A 25,575-nucleotide genomic window follows, 5' to 3' on the forward strand; every position below is an offset into this window, starting at 1 on the left:
ACAGAATATTGATGTGAAGTCTGGAAATCTTTATTTAAGAAAGAGAGCATTCTGTGTTTTCCTGGAGCAGATGCAACATGCCGTGATGACCACACTGTGGGAAACAGGCTGCTATTCCCTTCGTCAGCAGATGTGTCAGGAGAGATGAGTGGGGCCCAGCATAAGGGATAGAAGAAATGGAAGGTTGGTGAGTCACGTTTCCATCTCAACATCTAAAAATAATCGCAGCATATTAAAAGAACATATTTCCTTCTATAAAAATGAATATTTTTAACCTATATATCTGTAACTTTCCATTTCTACATAATATTCTGTTGGCATGGAAAGTTATAGCCCTTAGAAATATTAGCTATCATTCTGAGAAGCCAGGGAGCCAATTTAAATTGTGGAACCTACATAGGCCATTGATAATGCAGGCTGAGCAATCAGCTGGTGGCCAAGGGATGTCCTTTGAAAGAACTATAAGAGAAATGAGCACAGTTCAGAGGGCTTTTGTACACAGTTAGTACCATTCCCACAAATTCACCCACCAGAGGTCTTTAGCAGGTAAAATAATTTGTATTCACCCCCACAAAAATTCACATGCAGTTTCTCACATTTCTATGAAGGAAAAGCAGATAGATTTCCCCATTCCTTCTTATCAGAGAACTAAATGGGAAGCATAGTTGAAGCAGATCACACCCTGGGTGGGCAGTTTTTGAAGGGGCACCAAAAGGGCAAGAGAATATGCCTGGAGTGTAAAAATACATCTAAGATCTGCATAGTCAACCACTGGTTATGTTTTACAACTGAAACTGAATTGATGTGAAGCTTAGTTATATGTTCATTACAGACATGGGGAAGATCTTATTTTTGCTGTTGTCATTGATACTTGTAGAATTAGAAAGGAGGAGAGAAAGAAAGGAAAGTGAGCAGGGGGGAGAAGGAGGATGGCAGCTAGAGGGAAGAGAAGAGAAAATGTGCTTATTTTTTCCTAATAGATCTATGATCAGAGGTAAAACAAACAAACAAAAAAAACCCAACACTGGCATTGGAAAGAATTAAACCTCAGTGAGAGTCATTTTTAACCTTTGTGTTGCCCTAACATGAAATCAATTATTAACTTTGTAGAATAGATGCTTTGGAAGTGTTCAGTCAATAAAATAATGGTATTTCAATATGAAGAAAATGTCAGAAGCTTGGGGAATAGATTACAGATGCAGATGCTGGTTAATGAAGATGACACAGGCAGTAAAATTAATGAGATCAAGGCCATATATGACATTGCAAAAGAAACAGCTGTTCCTCTCACTATATTGACTCAATATGTATCTGTGCCCCCCCCCGTAGGTGTCAAGTTTGTGAACATTTGCATTGCCTATGCAATATAATCTTCCCGTAGAAAAATATACATTCCAAATCTTTATCAATAATTAGCACAATACATAAGAAGTGATAGACAATATAAAAGAATACAATTACAAGATGAACTCTACCTACAACTACAGAATAGAAAGAACTTATCACCTGTCTAATCTTTGTCCTAATAGTTAATACTAATCAACTATGTCATGGATCATTGAATTCATTTGGAATTATGGCTGTCGTAGGTTTTTATTGAGTTATCAGATTTTATTTTACTTTGGGAGAGTACAAGAATTAAAAATTGTTCATTGCTAAGAAGCAAGGCTACAACAATGTGCCTTTGTTTTTTGTTTGCTTTGTTTTTATTTATGCATTTGCGTATTTATTTTATTATCTTTAATTACTTGTACAAAGGAGTTGTCATTCACCAAAACAGTTTGTGGGTACAATTCATCTTGATCAGCATCACCCCTTTCAGTATTCTCATACATCCTGCCCAACCCATCCTTTGTTTTGCTTTTAGAAAAGGAAGATTAAGAGGCTGGGAAGGTGGCCTCAGTGGTAGAGTGCTTGCCTTGCATGCATAAGGCCCTGGGTTCAATTCCTCAAGCACTACATAAACAGAAAAGGCTGGAAATGGCTATGTGGCTCAAGTGGTAGAGTGCTAACCTTGAGCTGAAGAGCTCAGGGACTGTGCCCAGGCCTAGAGTTCAAGCCATATGATTGATTTTAAAAAAGGGATGATTTTTAAAAAATGAAGGAAGTATCTAAATCGGTCACATTGCCAGTAAGATGCAAAGCAGGTACTTAAAAACCTATGTGGAAAATTCTATCATATGTTTATCTACTAGTATATCCAAATCAATGAACTTGATTTGGATACCTTATTTTGGATACCTTGATTTGTCATACCTTATTTTGCCTTCATCAGGAATATTGTTGTCACTGAAGATATTACCAGTTATTAGGACTAGTGATTAATTTGAAACCTCTAAGAATGGCAACTAGTGTAGTAACAGACTGAAACGCTTCTTATTACTAATCCAAGAAATGCTAACATAAGGAGTTATTTTAAGAGAAATCAATGTTTAAAATGTGAGTAATGATGGAAAAATTATGATACATGAGAAAAACAGTGATTTGAAAAATGATGGAATTCAATATCTTCACAGGCAGCATCATAATTAATGCATTTCTTTTAACAAATCATAGGCAGAGCTTCATTATCTTACACTTAATTTTGGTATTTTTGGTGATATTTTAAATAATATAACAGCTATTGATTAGTTTCAGTGCTTTGGGAACAAATTGAAGTCAATACTTTCAGTATTTACTTTGATGACTCAATTCCATTTTGATATAAAAACTGACTTTTTTATTCTTTTCTCAGTTACGCTCTTCCCCATTTCAGACCTTACACTTGCCTACTCTTTTTTTTTTCAAGAAGAAAAATATAAATACTAATACACTCACTGAAGAATCCATATTAAGTTGACATTATCATTGTGACATGGTGATATTGTGAAATGGTAACTATAAAGACAGATCAATCACCAATGAAGTAAACTTATTTTCATCTCCTAAAGGATAACCACAATACAAGTGCATATAAGTAATGGAACAAGATGCTGTTATAAGTGGTTCTAAATAGCCACTGTCCTCTATCAGACGAGCAGTAGTATCTAAGACATCCAATAAAACTGCATGACTACAGATATCTCGATAATCTAGTAACTTCTCTTCTTTCAGTCTCTCAATCTTAATGTCTGAGAGCGTTTTCAACTCCAGAAGCTTTCATTCTACTGACGATAGAAGTATGTTACTACAATCGAATGGAGCCCAAAAGTTCAATGTCTGCCAAAAGCTCTTTCCTTCTGAATCTGCTGATGGCAGGTGAGCAGACCCTTCATGCACGATACTTTTCTTTTAAAATTTTATTTTATTGTAAAGATTCCGTATAGAGGAGTTACAGTTACTTGAGTAAGGTAATGAGTACATTCCTTGTCCAGCATTGTTACACCCTCCTTTGTTTTTCTCCTACTACCCTTTGTACAATACTTTTCACAAATCCATATTGTCAACTCATTAGCTTCCAATACAATTCAGCCAATGAAAGGTGTTTCCAAGAAATTGGACAACAAAGGAAGAGACAATTTTCAGTATTTTTCCTGCCCTAGACGGCTTCTCTGAAACACAATGGTGGTAACTTCTTTGTAGGTTCTTTTCCCACCAAATGTATTTTCCACAGTCTTGGTTTCTGACAGATCCTAGGTTCTTCCAGCCATCTTGATTAAGATGATAGACATTTCTTGCCAATACTAATTTCTGGTTTATTATTATGTCACTTTTGTGTGTGTGTCAGTCGTGGGGCTTGAACTCTGCCCTTGGGCTCTATCCCTCAGCATTTCAACTCAAGGCCAGCAATCTACTGCTGAAGCCACAGCACCACTTCTGGTTTTCTAGTGATTTATTGGAGATGAGTCTCATGGACTTTCCTGCCTGGGCTGGCTTTGAACTGTGATCCTCAGCCTCTTGAGTAGCTAGTATTACAGGTGTGAGCCACCAGCACCCAGCTGTTTCCTATTTTAATCTAAGCTCCTGAATCATTTCTCTTTTTTATAATTATCTACAAAGTAGTTCTGCAAAGGAGTTGACATTTAATAAAGTTGTATTTTGATCATTTAATAAAGTTGCATTTTTGATCGATGTCACTCCTTTCAACCCTTTCAACCTAGGCCTTCCCTCACTTTCCAAATAATTTCTACCAACTAATTCCTCAGTTCATTTTTATTGCCTGTAAATACTTTAGGTTACTTCCATATTCTATTTAGACTGTGTCAGAAACAGTGATTTAGCAAAATCAACTTTTGGGCAATGTTTATATCCCAGTATAAAAATATGATAGTAGAAAACTCTACTCTAGTAGGTATTTCAACTAAGCTATTCTGCTCTTGAAATGTCATCAATATCTAAGAGTTGGAATTTCCTATGTCTATTGGCATATGAAGAACATAAAAGGGTGAGATTAAAGTAATAGTATGTCTAAGTCTACATTCAGGTGACTATCTCTTCTACTCATATCCATTGTCTAGAACTTGGTCTACACACAATGGAGGCTGAAAAATATAATCTTGTTCTCAGCCTGGAAAGTTGGGAAAGATGTGGAGATCATTAAATCTCAGCAGTTTTTCCATACCATGTTGAGGTGACACTTCTGTATCTGCTGGCTTGACAGATATTGGCAAATGTCACAAAGAAAGTAAAACTGTACTTCAATACAATCAGATACCTAATGGAGAAAGTTACAGAAGACAGAGAAGACTACTCCATACAGAACAGGCTAAATGCCAAAGCACTGAGGCAAGAAGCACTGGGCTTCTTCAAGAACTAGTAAGGAGTGATTGTAGGTGGCATATGGTTAATATTTAGTTCTTAAATAAAAAAGTAAAATACCTCAATGAACTTGCTTTATAATCTTCAGAATTATTTTTTACTATAGAGAAAACCTTCCATAGTTAAAATTTTATACTAAGATGAATTTAATAGGAATTTTACTTCTCTTTCCAATTTGATAATTTCTCTTCTTTCATGTAAGTTATTTGTATATGGGTTTTATATTGGGTTTTGAAAATATACACATTTATGTAATATCCATGTACCTATGTATGTGTGTTTAATATAGATTTATAGGCTTATATGTATATTTCCCCCTCATCTCTTTTTTCACAGTTCTGGTTTTGGAACTCATTGTCCTATACGTGCTTTCCATACACTCCACTGCTGAGCTATACTTCCAGCTCCTTATTTTTCCATTATTATACAAAATGTAGCATATTAAAAACAAACTAGTATGGTGATGACTTCCAATCAATATTTAGGGATGGTTCCTTCTTTTGCTGCTGTTTCTTTATTCTTTTATTCTTTTTTTTTTTTTTTTTGGTGGTCATAGGGCTTGAACTCTGGGCCTGGATGCTTCCCTGAGCTCTTCAGCTCAAGGTGAGCGCTCTACCACTTGAACCACAGCACCACTTCCTCTTTATTCTTTTGTATTGCTGCCGTGGAGTACATTCAACATGGTCCCTATCATTGATCATTAGTAGTACTTCTAGTCTTACAATAATCTGGAGTACAGTAGCCTTTTCAAAATTACTTGATTTTATCATTCTGTTTTCTTCAAAACATGTGTTCCTATAAAATTATATTGATTTTTCTTACTTTTTAGTCTTTTACAGCAGCATATAGGCACCATTAAACCAGATAACTGTCTTGTTTTGGTTATTTCTATATCTTCATTACTTAAAGTAATGTCTGATACACATCTGCTGATTATATTCCTTTATCCAATCCTTTTTCAAAAGTGATATAGGAAGCATGATGCATTAGTCAGGCTTCTCCAGGGAAATAGAATATATTATATATTTAACATATAGTTATATAGATGTATATATAACATATAATTGTATGAGTATGCACATATAACATATAATTGTATGAGTCAATATTTATTACATATATGTGTGAGTGTGTATGTGTATGTATTGATAACAATTATTGTGGGTAAGAAGTTCTAATGTTGGGCTGCCTGCAAATGAAGACCCAAAAATTTCAGGATTCTCAAGGTGCAAGAACCTCAAATCTGTGTTCTAATGGTTGGATAAGTAGATGCCTAGAAGGAAGGGGAAGATTCACATTCAAGTTCAAAGAGTCAAGTAGAGGGAGCAAAAATCAAAACTCCACCTAACTTATTATTCTATTCAGACCTTCAACAGATTAGAAGATATTCACCAACATTAGGAAAAACAAACTTCTAAATTCTTTAATATCATAGTTAATTTCTTCAAAATTGCCTTTATAGACTCATTTAGAAGTAATGTTTAGTAAGATCTCTGGTCATCACAAGGTACTGTCAACTTATCACATGAGTAAGATACCACACTGACATTAGATGCAAACAGGATTAAGTACTATTTTTTTTCATTTTGTGGGTGGAAGATATAGTCTCTGCTACACATAGTTATGCAAAAGACTGGGGAAGACAATGTTTGGATGAAGAAGGAGACTATTCAAGGAATGATTGAAGCAAAATATTCTAATAGTTAAGAGCTTGGTCCATGCATAGTGGGTCATACATGTCATCCTATCTACTCAGGAGGCTGAAATTAGAAGAAACATAGTTTAAACATGGCCTCAGACAAAAATTCACAAAACTATCTTAATATAACAAACTGAGTAGTAACATGCATCCCTCATCTTTCTTATTAAAAGAAAATTTAAACATATATGTGTGTAATAGTCTCAAAACAACAAGGTTGTTCACCAACAAGATTACGGCCTAGGCTACCTATGAGGAAAACAAAACTCTATCTCAAAACTAACCTGAGCAAAATGGGCAGGGCACATGGCTCAAGTAGTAGAGTACCTGGCCAGCAGACCTGAGTTCAAGCCCCAGTAACTTAAAAAGCAAAGCTTAAATTTAGATTCTTCCTTTTCTACTAACTAGCTTCATGAGGCTGGAGAAGATATCCAATTTCTCTGACTCAATAGTGTTGTGTAGATTAAACAGGATAATCTGCACAAAGGGTCTAGTGCAGTGTGAAGCACAGAGTAAGATATCAATAAACATTAATCATTCTCCTCATTATTATTAGAGAAAAACAGCATTAAAGTGCCTCTCGAATTACGGAAAATAATTTGAGAGCTTTATATTTTGCTATGTTTTGTGGAGAAAGGACCAGAATGCTACTATCCATTGAGCTGACATTCCGCAAAAGAAAAAAATTGCAAGACACAAAGCATATAGTTTCAGAGGTAGAGAAAAGACTGGATATTAAAATGAGGCTTTCGCCTGCTGGCTTGGACACTATAATAGCAACAATAACTATGATAGATTCCCTTTTTTACTGGAAAAATAATTGATTATTAAATGTATATATGCACAATGGTCACTGAACAGACAGATTGTTCCCCACAGCTTGGATTATAAAATGCTATCCTTATCCTCCATAGGTCCTGATGAAGTACTGAAACAAGTTTGTAAGAAAAAGCCGGCAACAAGCAGAGAAACTAAAGGATAAAGAAGAGCACACAGCAAATGGGTTCCATTGTTGGCTGGCAGTTTCACCTTCTACTCCTCTCCTGTGAGCTTGTAAGGTTTGCATTTACAACTGCGGAGCTCTAATAGTTACTTGAAAACATTTCATTTAAGATCCTTATGTTCACATACTTAATTAAATGTTTACTAGTAAACAGATGTCAGATGTTCAGATCTCTCACTTAATGTAATTAAAATACATATACTGAATGCTCAGATGAATGTGCTTTGGCTTTGAGAATTCTTCAGATACTCATGAAAATCCATATTTAGCATTCTAGCAGAGCTTTTTAAAGTAGTTTCTTTGTGGCAAGCAGCTACTTCATTTTTTAATGTGTCCCTGAAAGAGAAAAATAATTAGGGTGCATTGAAAAACCTATACAATAAAGGCCATGGAAATGTTGGCTGTGTCTGTATTCTTTAGTTTTTGCTTTGTCTTCATTTAGCTGTATTTCCTGTGTGATTTCCTTGAGAACAACTTGTAATTGCAACAAGTGGGCACACATTTATCACCCCTGCATTTCTTCTCTTATGTTGGATGGGCCTTGTGCTTGTGCAAATGAGAACCCCTTCAGTGTACCACCAAAGAATGGTGTTGTAAAACATAGCTATTACAATAAAATCATGAGTCACATTTGTATCAAGTTGTTTTGTGGCTTTCTTATATTTAATTTTTCAATAAATCTAAGATAGAGATTTAATGTAAAAAATGGAAATAAATTTGAACACTAAAGGGAAGCTGAATGCCCTCATGAACTATGTCCTCAATCCCTTCCCCGGAACTTCAATTGTAATTTTCTATTTTTTTTTTTATTTCTCTAGACCTTTTTCTTTACATTTACAAAAACAAAGAAAATGAAAAACTGCACATGAGAAATCATATATGGGGATGATAAGAAGTAAACATATTTTATCTTGTATAAGAAAATGGAATAGAACTATTGTCCTGTTACTTGATCCTTTAATTTCCCAACATGACATCATGATCATTTCATGTTGAGGATATAGAACTATCATTTTCTTGAGTCTATACAATATGAAAGCCTAAAAGGTTTGTAAAGCTCTTAAACTGTTGTCTGTATATTATTCTCATTTTGACTACTTATTAGTTAAAATCCATGCATATAACAATGGTGTTTATTTAACCCTGTAGCTGAGGTAACTAAAAGTTAATTTCTAGATGAAAAATTGTAAAGATAAAGGCATCCTAATAACTTTCCAAAAAGTTTCACACATTTTACTGCCATCTATTTCCCCACATGTAAGCCAGCAGTTGATGTTGTCACTCATTTTGGAAAGCTTGCATTTTTTCTTAGTCATAATCATAAACCATTTCCATGAGCATGTTCTTAATTTTATTTCTCCTATGATTTGACTGATCAGAGACTTTGACACTATCTATGAATTGCTGGCTCCTCACTCTTAAAATAGGATTTGACTACAAAGTACTTCCAATGGATAGTAAAATACAAAAAAATTGTACTTGGACATAATTAAACAGCACTCTAAAATTCACACAATGAGAACAAAGGATATTCCTAGGAGAGGTTCCTGGGGTTCAATAGCAATGTGCATTTGATCATATAAAATGATGCTTATTGAAATGTACTCCAAGAAATGTAAATAAGAGGTTTTCATTGTAGCTTCAGTTATGATTTTTCTTTTTTCCTTCAGTTTATTCCTTTTTGTCACTGTTTTTTATTTCTGTGCCCTTTGTTTTATATATAAATTTATCTGATTTGGGGAGGGAAGGAAAAGGACAGAAACAGTGGGACAAAGGTAAACTAATTCATCAGTGATATTCACTAAACACTATGTTGGAAATACACTATACAACTTGAGTGGGAAGAGGGTTTTGAGGGAAAAACTGATAGAAAATGAGGGAGGGGTTGACACTACTCAAAAAGAAATGTACTAATTACCTGACTTGTATAACTATAACCCCTCTGTACATCACTTTTACAATTTAAATTTAAAAATAGAATTTAAAGGAACTGTTTTTTTCTGAATCTGGATAGGAAGCTTTTGTTTTACTATATATTTTCCCAAGGTACTATTTGCCTTTTTTAATAATAATTATTCATTTAAATATTATTTTCAATTTCTTTAGGAAGTCCTTTTTGCAAATATGAGCTACATTACTCTGTATTTTTTGCTTATTTTTAATAATCTACAATATAGACAGAAAATTGAATAAGCAATGATTTATACAACTCAATAACTGATCACAATATGAAGATGTCAATGTATCCTTGTCAAAAAGTAAAGATTTCAACTGAGTGCTGGTGGCTAATGCCTGTAATCCTAGCTACTCAGGAGGCTGAGTTCTGAGGATCTCAGTTCAAAGCCAGCTCGGGCAGGAAAGTCCGTGAGACTCTTATCTCCAATAAACCACCAGAAAACTGGAAGTGGTGCTGTGGCTCAAGTGGTAGGGCACTTGCCTTGAGCTGAAGAGCTGAGGGACAGTGCCGAGGCCCAGAGATCAAGCCCCACGATCAAAAATAAAAATAAAAAAGAACATTTCTAGCTCAAGCAAAGAGAACAGCCATTTTAATTTGTAACATTTTATCTTGTCTCTTTTAATATTTATATAAATAAAAGTATATAGTATATATTCTCTGTTTTTGTAATTTTTTTCTTCATACTTATCATTTCCTTAATTTTTTTAACTGTGGGCACCTGATAGAGATAGGTCACCATTCCTTATTTTTAACTGTATGATTCAGGATATCTTCTCTTGTATAATACATTAATCTTCACAGTTTTCTCTTCTTGCAATAAGTAGGTCTTTATAATCCTTGAACTAATCTTAATAGACTTATATATACATAAATAACTTTGTGCCTTTTCTTTTTCTTTTTCTTTTTCTTGTCCATCGTGGGACTTGAACCTGCGGCCTGGGTGCTGTCCCTACGCTCTGCAGCTCAAGGCAAGCACTCTGCAGCTCAAGGCAAGCACTCTATCACTTGAGCACCACTTCCAGTTTTCTAGTGGTTAATTGGAGATAAGTCACACTGATTTTCCTGCCCAGGCTGGCTTTGAACTATGATCCTCAGATCTCAGTCTCCTGAGTAGCTAGGATTATAGACTTTATATATATATATATATATATATATATATATATATATATATATATGTGTGTGTGTGTGTGTGTGTGTGTGTGTGTGTGTGTACACATATGTACATATATACATGCATATAAATATATATACATATACACATATGTACACATATATGTGTATATGTGTGACCCTTCTCTGGGATCTGGTCTGGGATCACTTATTCGTATAATTGCTGCCTTATTTTCTTTAGATCTATGCCATTTCCCTAGTCTTTCCTTGTCTTGCATAACTTGACAACTTCAAAAGTATAGCTTAACTACTAGGTGTGTTATTCCTCAATCTGTGGCCTTGCTGGGTAATTACATCTTATTACCCTGACATAACACACATTGAGAGAGGTAACATGAAATGATATATATTTTTATATATAAAAATCTGTATAATGTCACTATATAATTTTAATGGCAATATTAAACTTGACTATTTCATTAAATTACTGTCCATCAGATTTCTTCACTGTGGAATTATCTTTGCTTTCTTCTAGTTACCCAATGCAATAAATAAGTATCCTAAAGGAAGTTTTGGGCCTACATAAATATTTTCTCAAAATTGAGTCTACTGATATTAGAATTCATTGAAAAATGATTCTGACAATAATGAAAGGTTTCTTTATTTATTTATTATAGTGATGGAGTTTGAACAGGGTTTCATACTTGCTCTAGCACGTGAGCCACATTCTATACCCCAGTTTCTATTTAATGTAAAGTTTTATTGAGAGTTTTCTTTACTCATTTATCCTACCTTTGATTATGCATTTTACTTATAGTTTATATTATTTCAAATCATTTAATAAAATTATTTATTTGTATCAGTATGTAAACATAAATATTTTAGTCTAAGGGTTATAGTACAATATCAGTGTTATTAACTTTATTTCTCCTATTATTTAAACTTTGTTTTAAACAAAAGCACAGAGGTTGCAGAAGAATATTTAATCTTGCCTTACTTCGTTAGAATGAAGAAAATAGTTTATATATAAAAAGTATATGGAAAAGATAGACTAGGATTTTCAACTGTTAACATTAAAATTCAGAGAAGGAATGGTAGGTATTTGGACATATATTGTATTTTGTATACTGTGCTGTCGTAATTTGCTATAGCTTTAATACTTTTATAATTGTGAAAATATGAAAATACATTAGATAAATGGTCAAAGGAAGTGAGTGGTTGCACACTGAGAAATGTTAAGGATGATGGTGATTTTGTGCTCACAAATGTCCAGTAAGATGACAGTCTTTCCAGAAGGATATTTCATTTTGTAGGTAGAGAATGATGTAAATACGATTTAAAATCTTTAAAGAGCCTTCTTCAGGCTTCTTACATATGTCTGAGTCTTTCATTGTATGCATGTGTTGGCTTATGTATGATTTCACAGAATTTTTCCTGAGCTAAGTACCTGACATACTCTCTACTACAAGACCTGCTTTATGCCATCAATTCTATTTATCACTATGCAAAATACTGTAATTTTACTTGTTTTCCGGTGCACCTATTCCTACTTAGAACATAAGCTTACTTGGGCAGGGTCTTAGTAGACTTTCATCTTTGTACCTTTGTAGAACAGTATCTTTTTGCATGGCACTAGGTAAGCATTGAACAGTGCATAAGAGAAGACGTAAATGGGTAAGGTGAAAGAAAAGAAGAATTTTACTAAAACTGGTACTGTATTAAAAATGATACCCTGGTTGACTCACTTGGCCAGGCTATCATGTTGAATTGCTTCTAGTTTCTCTATTCCTGATCTTAAGTCCAACTATTCTATAAGTATTCGATATCCTCAGTCTGGCCACGTCTCTCTCCCTCCCTCTCACTGTTTCTGACATTGATATGCTATTTGGTTATGGTCCAATTTCTGTTAGAACTTTTGTTATTGCAATTGCTCAAAACTTTGCAAAACTTCACATTTACACACAAATAAACCATGCTATCATTGTCAACAAGGCATTGTTGAGTCCCCATGTTCCAATCAGGCTGAACATTCAGAAAGAAATGTTTCATTTGGGACTCCTACTGTCCTGCCCTGGTTTAATTCCCATATGAACCTCCCTCCACTAACATTTTTCTGTTTTCTAATCTCTCCTTTAATGTTCAATATTTCTACATATACTAAACAGTGGATATTCAGTGACAGTGTATTAGTCACCTGATACTCAAATATATGCATTGACATTTATACACACAAAATCCCTTTTGTGCCTTGGGCAATATCTATGCCCTAACCCAGGATTATTTCCCATATATCATTTATTAATATATGAAGTCATTGTGTATTGGTCAATTTGTCTAGAGTTTCCAGAAGCTATGATTTGAAAGGTGGAAGGGTTTTGCCTTTCTTGTTTATCATCACATTTTCAAAATCAACATAATTTCTGGATATAGATAAGCAGTATTTACTTAACAGAAAAAAAATATGAGGATAATGGGCAGTCTTCAAGGGAAGAGCACTTGCCTGGTAAACACATGTCTTAGATCAAACTCTAGCAACACACACACACACACACACACACACACACAAAGAATAATAAATTGGAACTCTTTAATATAGAAATATTTTGAACACTTTAAATGTGTTGGTACCTTTGTTATATGTATTTTTTCAAATAGACTGAAATACTTAAGAATAAATTTAAAAAACTGTTTCTTTGGAAATACTTTCTTTAATCTTTAAATTACCACTTCATTCTTTTTTTTCTTTTTATTTATTTATTTTTAGCATGGTAGTACTGGGATTTGATCGCAAGATCTTGCTCTTTTTGGCAGGTGTACTGCCATATCCTGTCGCCCTCCAATGCCCTGCTTTTTTTTTTTTTTTTTGGGGGGGGGGTTTAGTTATTTTTCAGATACGATCTTCTGGTGTTTTTCTCAGGCACATCTCATAGTGAGATACTTCTACTATGCTTTCTGCATAATTGAGACTAAAGGCATCATCCACAACATTGGCTTGTTTTTAGTGCAATAGGGTCTTACTCACTTTTTTGGGGGGAGGGGGGTCCGGTCATGGGGCCTGAACTCTGGGCCTGGGCACTGTCCCTCAGTTCTTCAGCTCAAGGCTAGCGCTCTACCACTTGAGCCACAGCGCCACTTCTGGCTTTTTTCTTTTTGCTTATGTGGTGCTGAGGAATCGAACCCAGGGTCTCAGGCATGCAAGGCAAGCGCGCTACCACTGAGCCACCTTCCCAGCCCCGGATCATTCACTTTTTACCCAGGCTTGTGTTGAATCAGAATCTAACCAATTCATATAATAAGTAGCTGTGGATCACATGTCCAGGATCATATAATTCTTTATCTCTAATAACTACTCCTTCACTGAGACACTTTCTCTTAATTCTTTTTTTTTAATTGTGAAAATACTGTACAGAGGAGTTACAATTACATGGGCAAGATAATGAGTACATTTCTTATCAAGCATAGTTGTCTCCTCCTTTGTTTCCCCTTCCCATCTCTTCCCATCTCATCGCCCCCTACACCCCCATATCTCCCCCCCTTCCCCCACCCCCACCCCCCACCGACCAAAGTTGTAAAGTTCGTTTTTCGACATAACGACTTGTACCATCTCATTGTTGCAATGGGTCCACCTGTATCCCTACTTAAACGATTGGTTTTTTCTCTTCCCCTCCACAAATTATACCAACATCCAATACAGTGAAAGCAGGGGTTGGTTATACCGTGGGGAGGGACATACAAAGCAACAAAGAAATATCTTATAAATATGTTAGAAACAATAGCAAGAAAGAAAAAACATTTTAGTCTTTATTTTGGGGTTCATTTCGCCGAACATCAACTTATCTGACCCTTTCTGCTTGTCTCAGACATATACTAGTTATTGCAAATAAGGGAAACCATGGGACCTATGTTTCTTAGGATCTGGCTTACTTCACTTAATATAATTTTTTCCAAGACTTTCCATTTCCTAACAAATGGGGCAATGTCATTCTTTCTGATGGAGGCATAGAATTCCATTGTATATATATGAAGAAGAAAGGATGGCCAATAGACACATGAAGAAATGCTCAACCTCCCTAGCCATAAAAGAAATGCAAATCAAAACAACATTGAGATACCACCTCACCCCAGTTAGAATGGTGATAATCAAGAACTCTAATAACAACAGATGCTGGAGGGGATGTAGACAGAAGGGAACCTTACTACATTGTTGGTGGGAGTGTAAACTTGTTCAACCACTTTGGAAAGCAGTATGGAGGTTCCTCAAAAGACGCCACTTAGAGCTTCTCTATGACCCAGCAATCCCACTTTAGGGTATTTACCCAAATGATCACAAAGAAGACCATACTAAAACTACCAGCCCAACTATGTTTATTGCAGCATTATTTACCATAGCTAAGATATGGAACTAACCCAGATGCCCCTCAGTAGATGAATGGATCAAGAAAATGTGGTATATATACACAATGGAATTCTATGCCTCCATCAGAGAGAATGACATTGCCCCATTTGTTAGGAAATGGAAAGTTCTGCACTGTTTTTAAACTAATTTTTTTAAATTTTTCATTTCTTTCTCCTACTGGACTTTAAACATCATGAGAACAAATTTGAATACTGTTCAATCCAAAGAGTTTATCCAAGGATTTGGTTCATCTCAGGCATTCAGAAATGCATTGTATACATAAATTGCTTTGTTATATGGCAAAAATTTTCAACACATATCTTGAAAATTAAGAAAGGGAGGGTTGGGAAGATTGAATAAGAATATTGAAAGGGTTGACATTGATGAAGAGCATTATTCATAAACTGCTTTATTGAATGGCAACTCAGAACAACTACTTAAAGATAATAAATAAACATTAAAAATGTATCACCTAACAAATTGGGCAGTGTTGTTCTTTCTGATGGAGGCATAGAATCCCATTGTATATATGTACCACATTTTCTTGATGCACTCATCTACTGAGGAACATCTGGGTTGGTTCCATAATTAGCCATGGTAAATAATGTTGCAATAAGCATAGTTGTGCTGGTAGCTTTAGTATGGCCTTGTTTGTGATCCTTTGGGTAAATGCCCAGAAGTGGGATTGCTGGGTCCTAGAGGAGCTCTATGTGGAGTCTTTTGAGGAACCTCCATACAGCTTTCCAGAGTGCCTGATCAAGTTTATCTCAACCCCTCCCAAGTTGCTAGGAAATAGAAAGACTTGGAAAAATCATATTAAGTGAAGTTACCCAGTCCCAAAGAAACTTAGGTCCCATGGTATCCCTTATTTGGAATTATTAGCATCTATATGAGATAATCTTATCAGATAAGCTGAAAAGTTCAAAAATCATGTACAAATGGCCATATAAATTGATGTTAATTGAAATGAACCTCAAGATATGGACACAAGAGGTCTGTCTTTGTTACTGTTTTAAATGTACCATGTGATTTTATTTTTGTTGTTTGTTGTTGTTGTTTCATTTGTATGTTCTTTACCCTATGGCATATCCCCTGTTGTCACTGTACTGAATCTTGTACATACATATGCCTAATCTGGGGAGAAGAAAAGCAATAACAAAATTCTGAAATAAGGATACAGGATGATCCATTACAATGAAGATACCTACTGGACGGTATATTGGAAATGAACTTTACAACTTCAGGTGGCGAAGGGGTGAGGTGGAATAGGAGTGTGGGAGCTGGGTGGGGGGAAGGGATAGTGGGATATCCACAAGGAAAGGAAGGGGTAACAATGATCGACAAGTCATGTACTCATTGCCTCACTCATGTAACTGTAACAATATATTTTTTAAAGTATCACCTAAAGTCAGGTGCCGGTGACTCAAACCTTTAATCCTAGCTACTCAGGAGGCTGAGATCTGAGGATTGCAATTTGAAGTCAGCCGGAGCATAAAAGTCCAAGTAAGACTCTTAACTCCAATTAACCACTCAAAAACCATACGTGGTGCTGTGGTTCAAAGTGGTTAAGTACTAGCCTTGAGCAAAAAGGTTTCAGGGAAATTGCCCAGGCCCAGTGTTCAAGCCCCACAATCACCATCACACCAACTCTATCTATCTATCTATCTATCTATCTATCTATCTATCTATCTATCTATCTATCTATCTATCTATCTATCTATCTATCTATCTATCTATCTATCCATCCATCCATCCATCTATCTATCTATCTATCTATCTATCTATCTATCTATCTATCTATCTATCTATCTATATCTTCAAGCATCAGTCCTCATTTCCCAGCATAAATGAACAAATAATGACTTTTAAATCACCAACAATTTATAAGAAAATTGTCAGTCTTATACGTAGCTATTAAAATGTACTCTCTATATTTCAAAATAGTTTTTCTAAATGTAGGACCGAGAAAGGACAGTTGGTTAAACATTTCTCTTCTTAACCTTCTTCTCACATTTAATGATTCATTCCTATCAGTGTCAGAATTGACTGGAGGAACATAAAGTTAAGTTTTCTAAAAAGGTTGAACATTTTGTCATTTCCGGAAAGAATGAAAAGAAGCCGAAGCCAGCTAACTACCTTTAGTGTCTAGATTGGTAGTATTTTTTAAACTATTTTTTTTTTTACCATAAATTGCAAGTTTGAATAATGTAGACTATTAACTAATGTGTATTATCATGAGAACTCATTACATGTCTAACATGTAATACTAACTACTTTGACAGTGATCACATGTCAAGGCTCCTTCTCATCCAATGGCCTGGCACAGTTGTGTTACTCTCAGTCTAAACTATGGAGAAGCACAGTGGCTTGGGGCATTGGAATATGCTTCTCATGCCTGAAAAAAGTGTGAAGCACAAACAGGAGAATTGTCATCCAGTCTGGCATGAGCAGAAAGCTTAGACTGTAGAAAATAATCAATGCAAAAAAAGGGACTAGCGCAGTGGTTCAAATAGTAGAGTACCTACATAGCAAGGATGAAGTCTTGAATTCAAACACCAGTATTAAGAAAATAAATAATACCATAAAAGTACTGATAAACTCATATTGTACTTAATCAGAAAGCAACTTTTTGAATTTTCTGTACCTATATATTCCTCTATTGTTAATAATGTATTATATTTAAAAGAATATAAAAATCATGAAACACTTTTCTTAAGGAATGAAATTATTTCTTTCCTAATAGCTTCCAATATGGTTACAGAGTATCCTAATATCAGAATTCTCTTAGATTCGCTGATTTTTCAAACTGTAAAATTTATTATTAAAAATGTATACTTTGATATGAGAAATCAACACATCTAAACTGTATTTAACATTCAGTTAGTAACAGTCTCCAAGCTTAGGGATTCAATTATTATCACTTATTACCATACAACTTCTGTCCTGGAAAGAGTTCTTTTATGATTCTAATTCAAAGACAGTTATAATCTTCTAGTAAAAGTTGTCTCCACACTTGCCTGGAAGTATTCTAAAGTCCAGGTCTAGACTCAGCCTTTCTTTACCCACAGACTTAGATGAAATGATTGGATGTCACTTCATCTATATTTCCTTAGCTAAAACCCATGGGTCCTTGTACAGTTAGCTAGTGAGGATCAAATGACAAAGTCTATATAGACTGCATAAATACACCCTGACAATATATTTATGATGAATGAACATTAACAACCCGCAGAAATAAATCTTCAGTCTGATGAAATCTGGTTTCTATTAGAAGTAGAGCATATGTTGAAGTTTAAAGTAAAGCATCAGCATCTGTGGATGGGAAGAGACAGGAACAATGTAGAATTGGGCAGATACTGTTTGATTCATCATTGACCAATGTTGCACCTGGCCTCCTGGGCAAGATGGAACTTGCTGCTGATATTCACCAGCACTGTATCTATATCAGGAATCTCTCCGTCTTTGGATACACACTGTTTTTACCATGAAGCAATCCTTTTGTAGCCTAGATCATTTCTGGGGTGGATTTAAAATAAAGAGCCAGGACTCAAAGCATGGGGGGAGGTGTTGAAATTCCAGCAGATCTGAATAGAAAGTCACAAGGCTCATTGCAACATCCTTAACAAAGCTTCAAAGACAACATGTTCTTATATCCCCCTATCTCTCCATTCCTATCCAAACCCTTCCTTTCGACAGGGAATACATTTTACATAGTAAAAAAAAAGTCTAATAAAGCTGTTTCGCTACAAGTTCACAGTGTCTTTCCTCCTTATTCATCTTAACTGTTTTTCTTCTCTATTCCTTCCATGCATATATTTCTCTGAACTTGAATTTCCATCCCAATTTACATAAAATGGAAAGATTATTTATTCATTTTTAAAATGTGGTTTTACCAAACATTCCTTTACCCTTTCATATACTTTACAAAAAAAGTACTTGAGAATATTAAAAATGACACATCATCAGTTTGTCAGAAATGTTCAAACTGTAGTTGGAATAAGAAACATGTTTCTGTGAAGGTTGCTATTCCTTCATTATTTGGTATTTTAACAGCAAATGTTAGTTTTGGAAATATACTGCCTTCTCCCAAGGAGACTCATAAAATCTCAATAAACTTCTGAACAATATCCTAGGTAAAGTGGATTTTGCTTAGTATCATCAATTATAATAATCTTCATTGCATTGTAAAGAATCAGTGTCAGACATCAGATACTCTATTAACAATCACAATGTGTACAAATTATCTTCATTTCAGAATTTCTCATGGGCCTAGCCTGTTCATATATGATAACGGCTCACTTTTTTCTTTTGGTTTATCTTCTCTTGTCACTGTTATGATTTTGGTACCCTATGTCTTGTATATATGTTTATTTGATTTGGGGAAGAAAAGGAGAATAATAATATGGCGAGACAAAGGACAAAGGTAAAGAACCAATGCAACAATGGTACTGACAAGACACTATGTTGGAAATTAACTTTACAACTTGGGGGATAGGAAAGTTGCAGGGGGAGGGAAAGTGGGCAAATCTGGAGGGGGGTAACACTGTTCAACAAGAAATGTACTTATTGCCTTATGTAACTGTAACCTCTTTGTGCATCATCCTTACAATAAAATTTAAAAAATTAAAGTATGTTATACATTAAATCCCTTTTGAATGTAAGAATAACTTTGTCTCAATCTTATGCATTAACGTATGTTGAATTCTTGCTGCATTCTCCTCCTTTTCTCCTTTTCTTTTCTCTTTAGTATCACCAACCCTTTTCAAATACCAGCTTCCTGGTGTTTATTTTGTTAAACTTTGATTTTTGCCTTTCTAAGTAATTACATTATTTGATTTCTCCCTGAATCTATTGCATTTCAGTCCAATACATTTATATACACTTGCATACCACCCAATGTGTTTACTTATAAGTTTATAAGCTAAATCTAGCTTCCACAAATAAGGAAAGACCTGCATCCTTTGTCTTCCTGGGCCTAACTTACTTTACTTGACATAATTATTTCCAGGTTTCTGCAATTTCTTTACAAATGATACAGTATCATTCTTTTTAATGGCTGAGTAAAATTCTATATGTGTATATATACACACACATATACACATATATACATATATATGTGTATGTGTGTATGTATGTATATATATATACATATATCTATATCTATATCTATATCTATATATATATATATATATATATATATACACACACACACTACATTGTCTCTGTGCCTTTGTTTTAAGAAGCAGTCAAATTTCAGAATGGTTCTTGGTAAAAAGGTACCTCTTTAATTGGGCTAATGAGAAAAGAAGAGGAAGAAGGAAGGAAGAAACTGTGACAATAGAACAGTATCCCAGGAAAAGTGTGAGTGTTCTTTGTGTACTTTAGAGTAATTACCACCACCTAGATCAACATCAATTTTTAAATATTTTAATTTAACTATGTGAACTATGTGAAATGTAATTATTTTATCATGGTGAAAGTTAATTTTGATTGGAATACAAAACTGTAAATCCTATCTTTAGTGAGTGAGAAAGCTACTTCTTGATATTTAGGCTACTAAACTTTGAAAGTTCCTCCCAGTCACAATGAAGAGATTCATCGTACATTCATCATTACCTGTCTAGTAAGTTTCAAGGAAGAATCAGATGACTTGATTTCACATTTATCTGTGAAAGAACATAAAAATCATATTGATACAAAGCTATAAGAATCCAAAGTTCCTATAGGGTAAATACATAATATTGAAAAATAACCACACATTTATCAGTTATATTTCAAGGCATATAGTAAGTAAAAAGCAACAGCTATAACAACCGTGTATGAGGTGAATCGGGTTAATCTTTATGGTTAGTGGGGAAAGACAAGGCTAAAAATCTATTCTTTATAAAATATCACAAACATATTACCATTGAATAATATGTTTTGGGGGCTGATGGAGAAACCAAAGAGATGTTACTGTGGGTAAATGATGTCTCTGGCTCAGTGCTTGTGCCAGTACTTGAGGTGGAGCTCAGGCCCTCACAGTAAGCATTTTGCTCATGTCGGGCTTTCTGTGTGTCATGTTGAATCTCTACTGTTAGTTTTTTGCTGGTTAATTTGAGTTAAAAATCTTGCAATTTTGTCTTCATGGGAGAATTTTATACCTGAATCCTCAGATCTCAGCCTCTTGACTAGCTAGCATTACAGGTGTGAGACATGGCTGCCTGCCCCTCTTATTACAAAGAAATAGGGCATTTCGTTTTCATAGATGTAAGTAAAATAGGCTTTAATGTCTTATATGATTAAGGTTTCTTCAGGATAACTGACCATGGGAAACTATAGTACAGGGCAGATCTCTCTTAATAATGAAAATTGCTTCTGGAGTGTTTCTCAAAGGCAAATGGATTAGATATTTGGTCCCCAGGCAGATGTCACTGAGCAAGTAAGTTAATCTCCAATTATGAGAGCTTAGTGGAGGCTTTTATATCTAAAGTTTATATCCTTAAAAAGAATTGTCAGCTGGGTGCCAGTGGCTCATGCCTGTAATCCTAGCTATCAGTAGGCTGAGATCTGAGGATTGTGGTTCAAAGCCAGCCTGGGCAGGAAAATCCATGAGACTCTTATCTTCAATAAACCACTCAGAAAACTGGAAGTGGCACTGTGACTCAAGTGGTAGAGCTGATGGACAGTGCCTAGGCCCAGAGTTCAAGCCCCACTATCAAAAAAAAGTCAGAAACCTGATATATTCCTTTTCCTATGTTTCATTCCTTAGTCATGAAGTGAACAGCCTTGCTCTATCCTAGGCTCTTACTTCTATGATATAATGACTTGTCACAGACCCTAATGAAGCAAGGCTACTGATAATGAGCTGGAGCATCCAAAACTGTGAACCAAAATAAATTTTTTGTCTTTATGACTTGATCTAGTAACAGAAAGCTAATTAAGACAAATGGTTACACTTTGGCTTATATGAGCTTCATTCTTGAATTTCATAGTTCCAAAATACACATCAAGATCTGCAGCATTATATTTTATTTTTCTAGTAAGCATATAAGTGTGCTTCTTTTTGTCCCTTTTTATCAGAAACCCCAGGTCTAACTCTAGTTAGACAAATTTAGGTTGTGTCTATCTTTGCATCCATCCTTAAGGCCTAAAGGAAAAGCCATTCACCTACCTATGCTACATATGTCTACTAGAAGAAGACAAGGAAGGAGTAATACTTTCCCATATAGAAACCAGGGAGCTACAATAAGAAAATAGAGGCTGAGATCTGAGGATCAGATTCCAAAGAACATGTAACTCTTTTTTCCCAACTAACCACCAGAAAAGCCAGAAGTTAAAATGTGGCTCAAGTGATCGAATGCTAGCCCTAGTATTGGTGTGTACACACACACACACACACACACACACACACACACACACCTCGAATGATATTTTGGAGAAAACATAGGTGAATGTTAAGTGCTTTTCTTTGTAGCACTAATTCTCATTCATTTTTATTTCAAAATTTATACCCAGGTTTGTAAGAGAAAAATATATACAGTTAAAGCTCTTTTCTTCTTTCCTTTCTACCAATTTGTATATGTCCTATATTGGATATCTGGATGCTATGAGCTTTGTATCTAATGCTTTAATGGAGCTGTTTTATAACTAATGAAAATAGAGAATGGACAATATTCTAGAACTCCATATCATAGCAGTAGGTATTACTTCACCCACTCTGATCTATAAGCAAGGGAAGGTGGGCAGAGAGCAAAAGAGCAAACAGAGAGGTGAAGGTTAAAATACGTGGAGAAGACAATAATGAAGGACAATTCCAATTATCCTGAACTGCAGGTCATTTGCGACAGAGCAAGAAATGTATTCACGCTGATGTGCAAGAGACAGTCATCAATCCTTCAACATAACTTTTTTAAAATGACTTCCTTGGGTTGTAATTTTGTTTTCTCTCAATTAACTCTGAAATGTGTGCTTAATACCATAAGAAAAGTTTCCTTTACAATTAAATGCTACTATTACAGAGAAGTTAGAAGCACATAGCTTAGACAGAGAGATTGGCAGTGGCTTCTGTTCTAATTTAATAAGGCTTATTGAGTTCAAACTACAAAGGGCAAAACTTTGTGATTCAGCTGAGAAAAACCCTGAAGTTTGAAAACAATAATTTGAATCAGGAGAACTAAAACTTAAGAACTGTTAAGGAGTAAAAATCATTATTGTGTCTTATTAACAAACAAATATGACAATTTATTATAATAATTGAACATATCCTACTCAATATGATCATAAGGACCTATAAAGTAAAGCCATAATTAGATATAAAATGACTTTCATTAGAGCATTAGGTAACTCTCTGTGTTATAATCAAGCTATTTAATTGAGTGTTGAGTAGAAAGAAACAAATGTACAGATAAACCAGTGAACTTGATTCTTATTATTGAAGGTCATTGCAAATCGGATATGAGAACCCAGTGTAGGTGGTCCTTGCTGATTCATACATGAAATGAACGAGGAACAGTCAGAAAGTAATCTTTGTAATTGGTAACGCATACATACCAATTATCAGAGCATGGATAATAAAGTAAACTTAAGGCTTCAACTCCAAATTGGTATCTTTAAACTGCAAATAAGTTCTAAGTGTATATAAATATTTACATTCATGTATGTATTTGTATACATATGTGCATTCTTTTAGCTAAAATGGATAGCCTTTAGGCTAAAATAAAGTATAATAAGTATTGCTAGTAAATAGGATCTCATCTTATGGTTAGCAATGAAGTATAGATTTATTACTGAGTAACCAGCTAAGTTTATTAAACAATCAAAATATTTTTCAGAGCCAGGCACAAGGGACTCACAACTGTAATCTTAGTTACTCAAAAGGCTGAGATCTGACAATCATGGTTCAAAGCCAATCAGGAAAGTCTGAGACTCTTAACTCCTATTTAACCACCAGAAAAACGGAATTGGAGCTGTAGCTCAAAGTGGTAGAATGGTAGTGTTGAACCTGGGATAATGCCCAGCTCCTGAGCAAATTATAGTGGTTATTCCATTTTTTAAATTATATAATCATCTATCCACTAACTTCAAACTTCTGAGTTTAAGTAAATCACAAATATGATACATGTGTAAAAGGGTCTGTTTGTGAGCATAGGAAATGCAAGTAGAGATCAGCTGGAGCTACGGTGAGTTTAAGGAGAACGGGCCAGAGTCAAAAATGGCTGAATAGTGATGGTCAGTCCTCAACTCCTTCTCTATAAGGAACCAAAACACTAAATGAATAGCTGAACTTGAAAGGTGGCAAGATGAGGGTGCTGCAACTCATCCAGGGAGACATAGAACCTTAGCGGACATGGACACCTGGGATGGTAGCATAGAGAGAAAAAGCACATAGGTACCCCCAGCTCTCCCAATACCAGCAACAAAGCAGCGGGCATGAGGAGAGGGGAAATATTCCTCCTGAAAGGGACATGGGGGAAAACAGGAGAGTCTTACGGATCCCATCATAGTAGCTGCTAGAAAAGAGCATCTTAGTATAAAATTATTGTGGAGTTATCACATGCTTGGAGTACTTTCAATATCTGGAGTATACACAGTGATTTAGATTCAGAAGATGCTCAAATTATCTAGCCACTAACACCCAGAACAAAGGATTTTAAAAAGGCAACACTGTTAGAATTCACCTGGTACAAAGTTTCTATATTACCCCATTCTTCATAGCTTAACAATATTTCATCACACTAGCAAAAGGGAGTATTCATTGTGATTACAATACCCATGCCCATAAGGAGGAATAATGGCTAAGGGGAGGAATATTGATTAAGGGGAATAGAGGGTATGTGTGTGTGTGTGTGTATGTGTGTGTGTGTGTGTGTGTGTGTGTGTGTGTGTGTGTGTGTGTGTGTGTGTGTGTGAGTTGGTGGGGTTCTTACTTGGGGTCTGTGCCTTTTATTCATTTTTGTTTTCTTCATGTGCTATCTCCTGGAGTAAGGAAAGGAAGCATTTGTCCCTCCTCTGCCACCTCATCAGGCTTCCTGTCATTGAGGACTTGAGCTGTCTCTTCCTTCCCCTGCTACCTGAACCACATCACCAGGACCAAGGATACGCACTTCATGCACACATTTCTGTCCCTGCTTCCATCACTTAGAGCCAAAAAACTATATTATATTATGGCACCCAAATGGAATCCAAACCAACATAATTTGCCAAACTGACATCCTACAAGATTAGCAGTAGAATTTTTTAGCACAAAATTATGGGCCAAGAGGAAAGAAAATTATAGTTTCAAAATAGTGAAAGGAAAATTTGTAAACAGGAATATTATAGCCAAGACATGCATCCAGAAATGAACAAGAACTAGAAATCTTCCTCAATAAGCAAAACTGAATGATCTAATCACTGAACCAGACTATGAGAAGTACTTTAAAGAATTCTGTCTAGAATTGAAAGGACAACTACCAATAAAAACACATGACAGAAAAAAAAAAAAAAAAACTGAGCTTGGTTCCAGTAAATCACCACTTTAATTCTAGCTATTCAGGAGGCTGAGATCTGAGGACTTTGACTGGAAGCCAGACAAGGCAGAATGTCTTTGAGAGAGCATCTCCAATTAATTAGCAAAACAGAATGAGTTGGAAGTGCTAGCCATGAGCAATCAACCTAAGGGAGCCAAATACTGTGAGTTCAAGGCCTTGAAT

This window comes from Dipodomys merriami, unplaced genomic scaffold (assembly GCF_024711535.1).
Source record: "Dipodomys merriami isolate MVZ:Mamm:240054 unplaced genomic scaffold, mDipMer1.0.p SCAF_21, whole genome shotgun sequence".
Classification (NCBI taxonomy): domain Eukaryota; kingdom Metazoa; phylum Chordata; class Mammalia; order Rodentia; family Heteromyidae; genus Dipodomys; species Dipodomys merriami.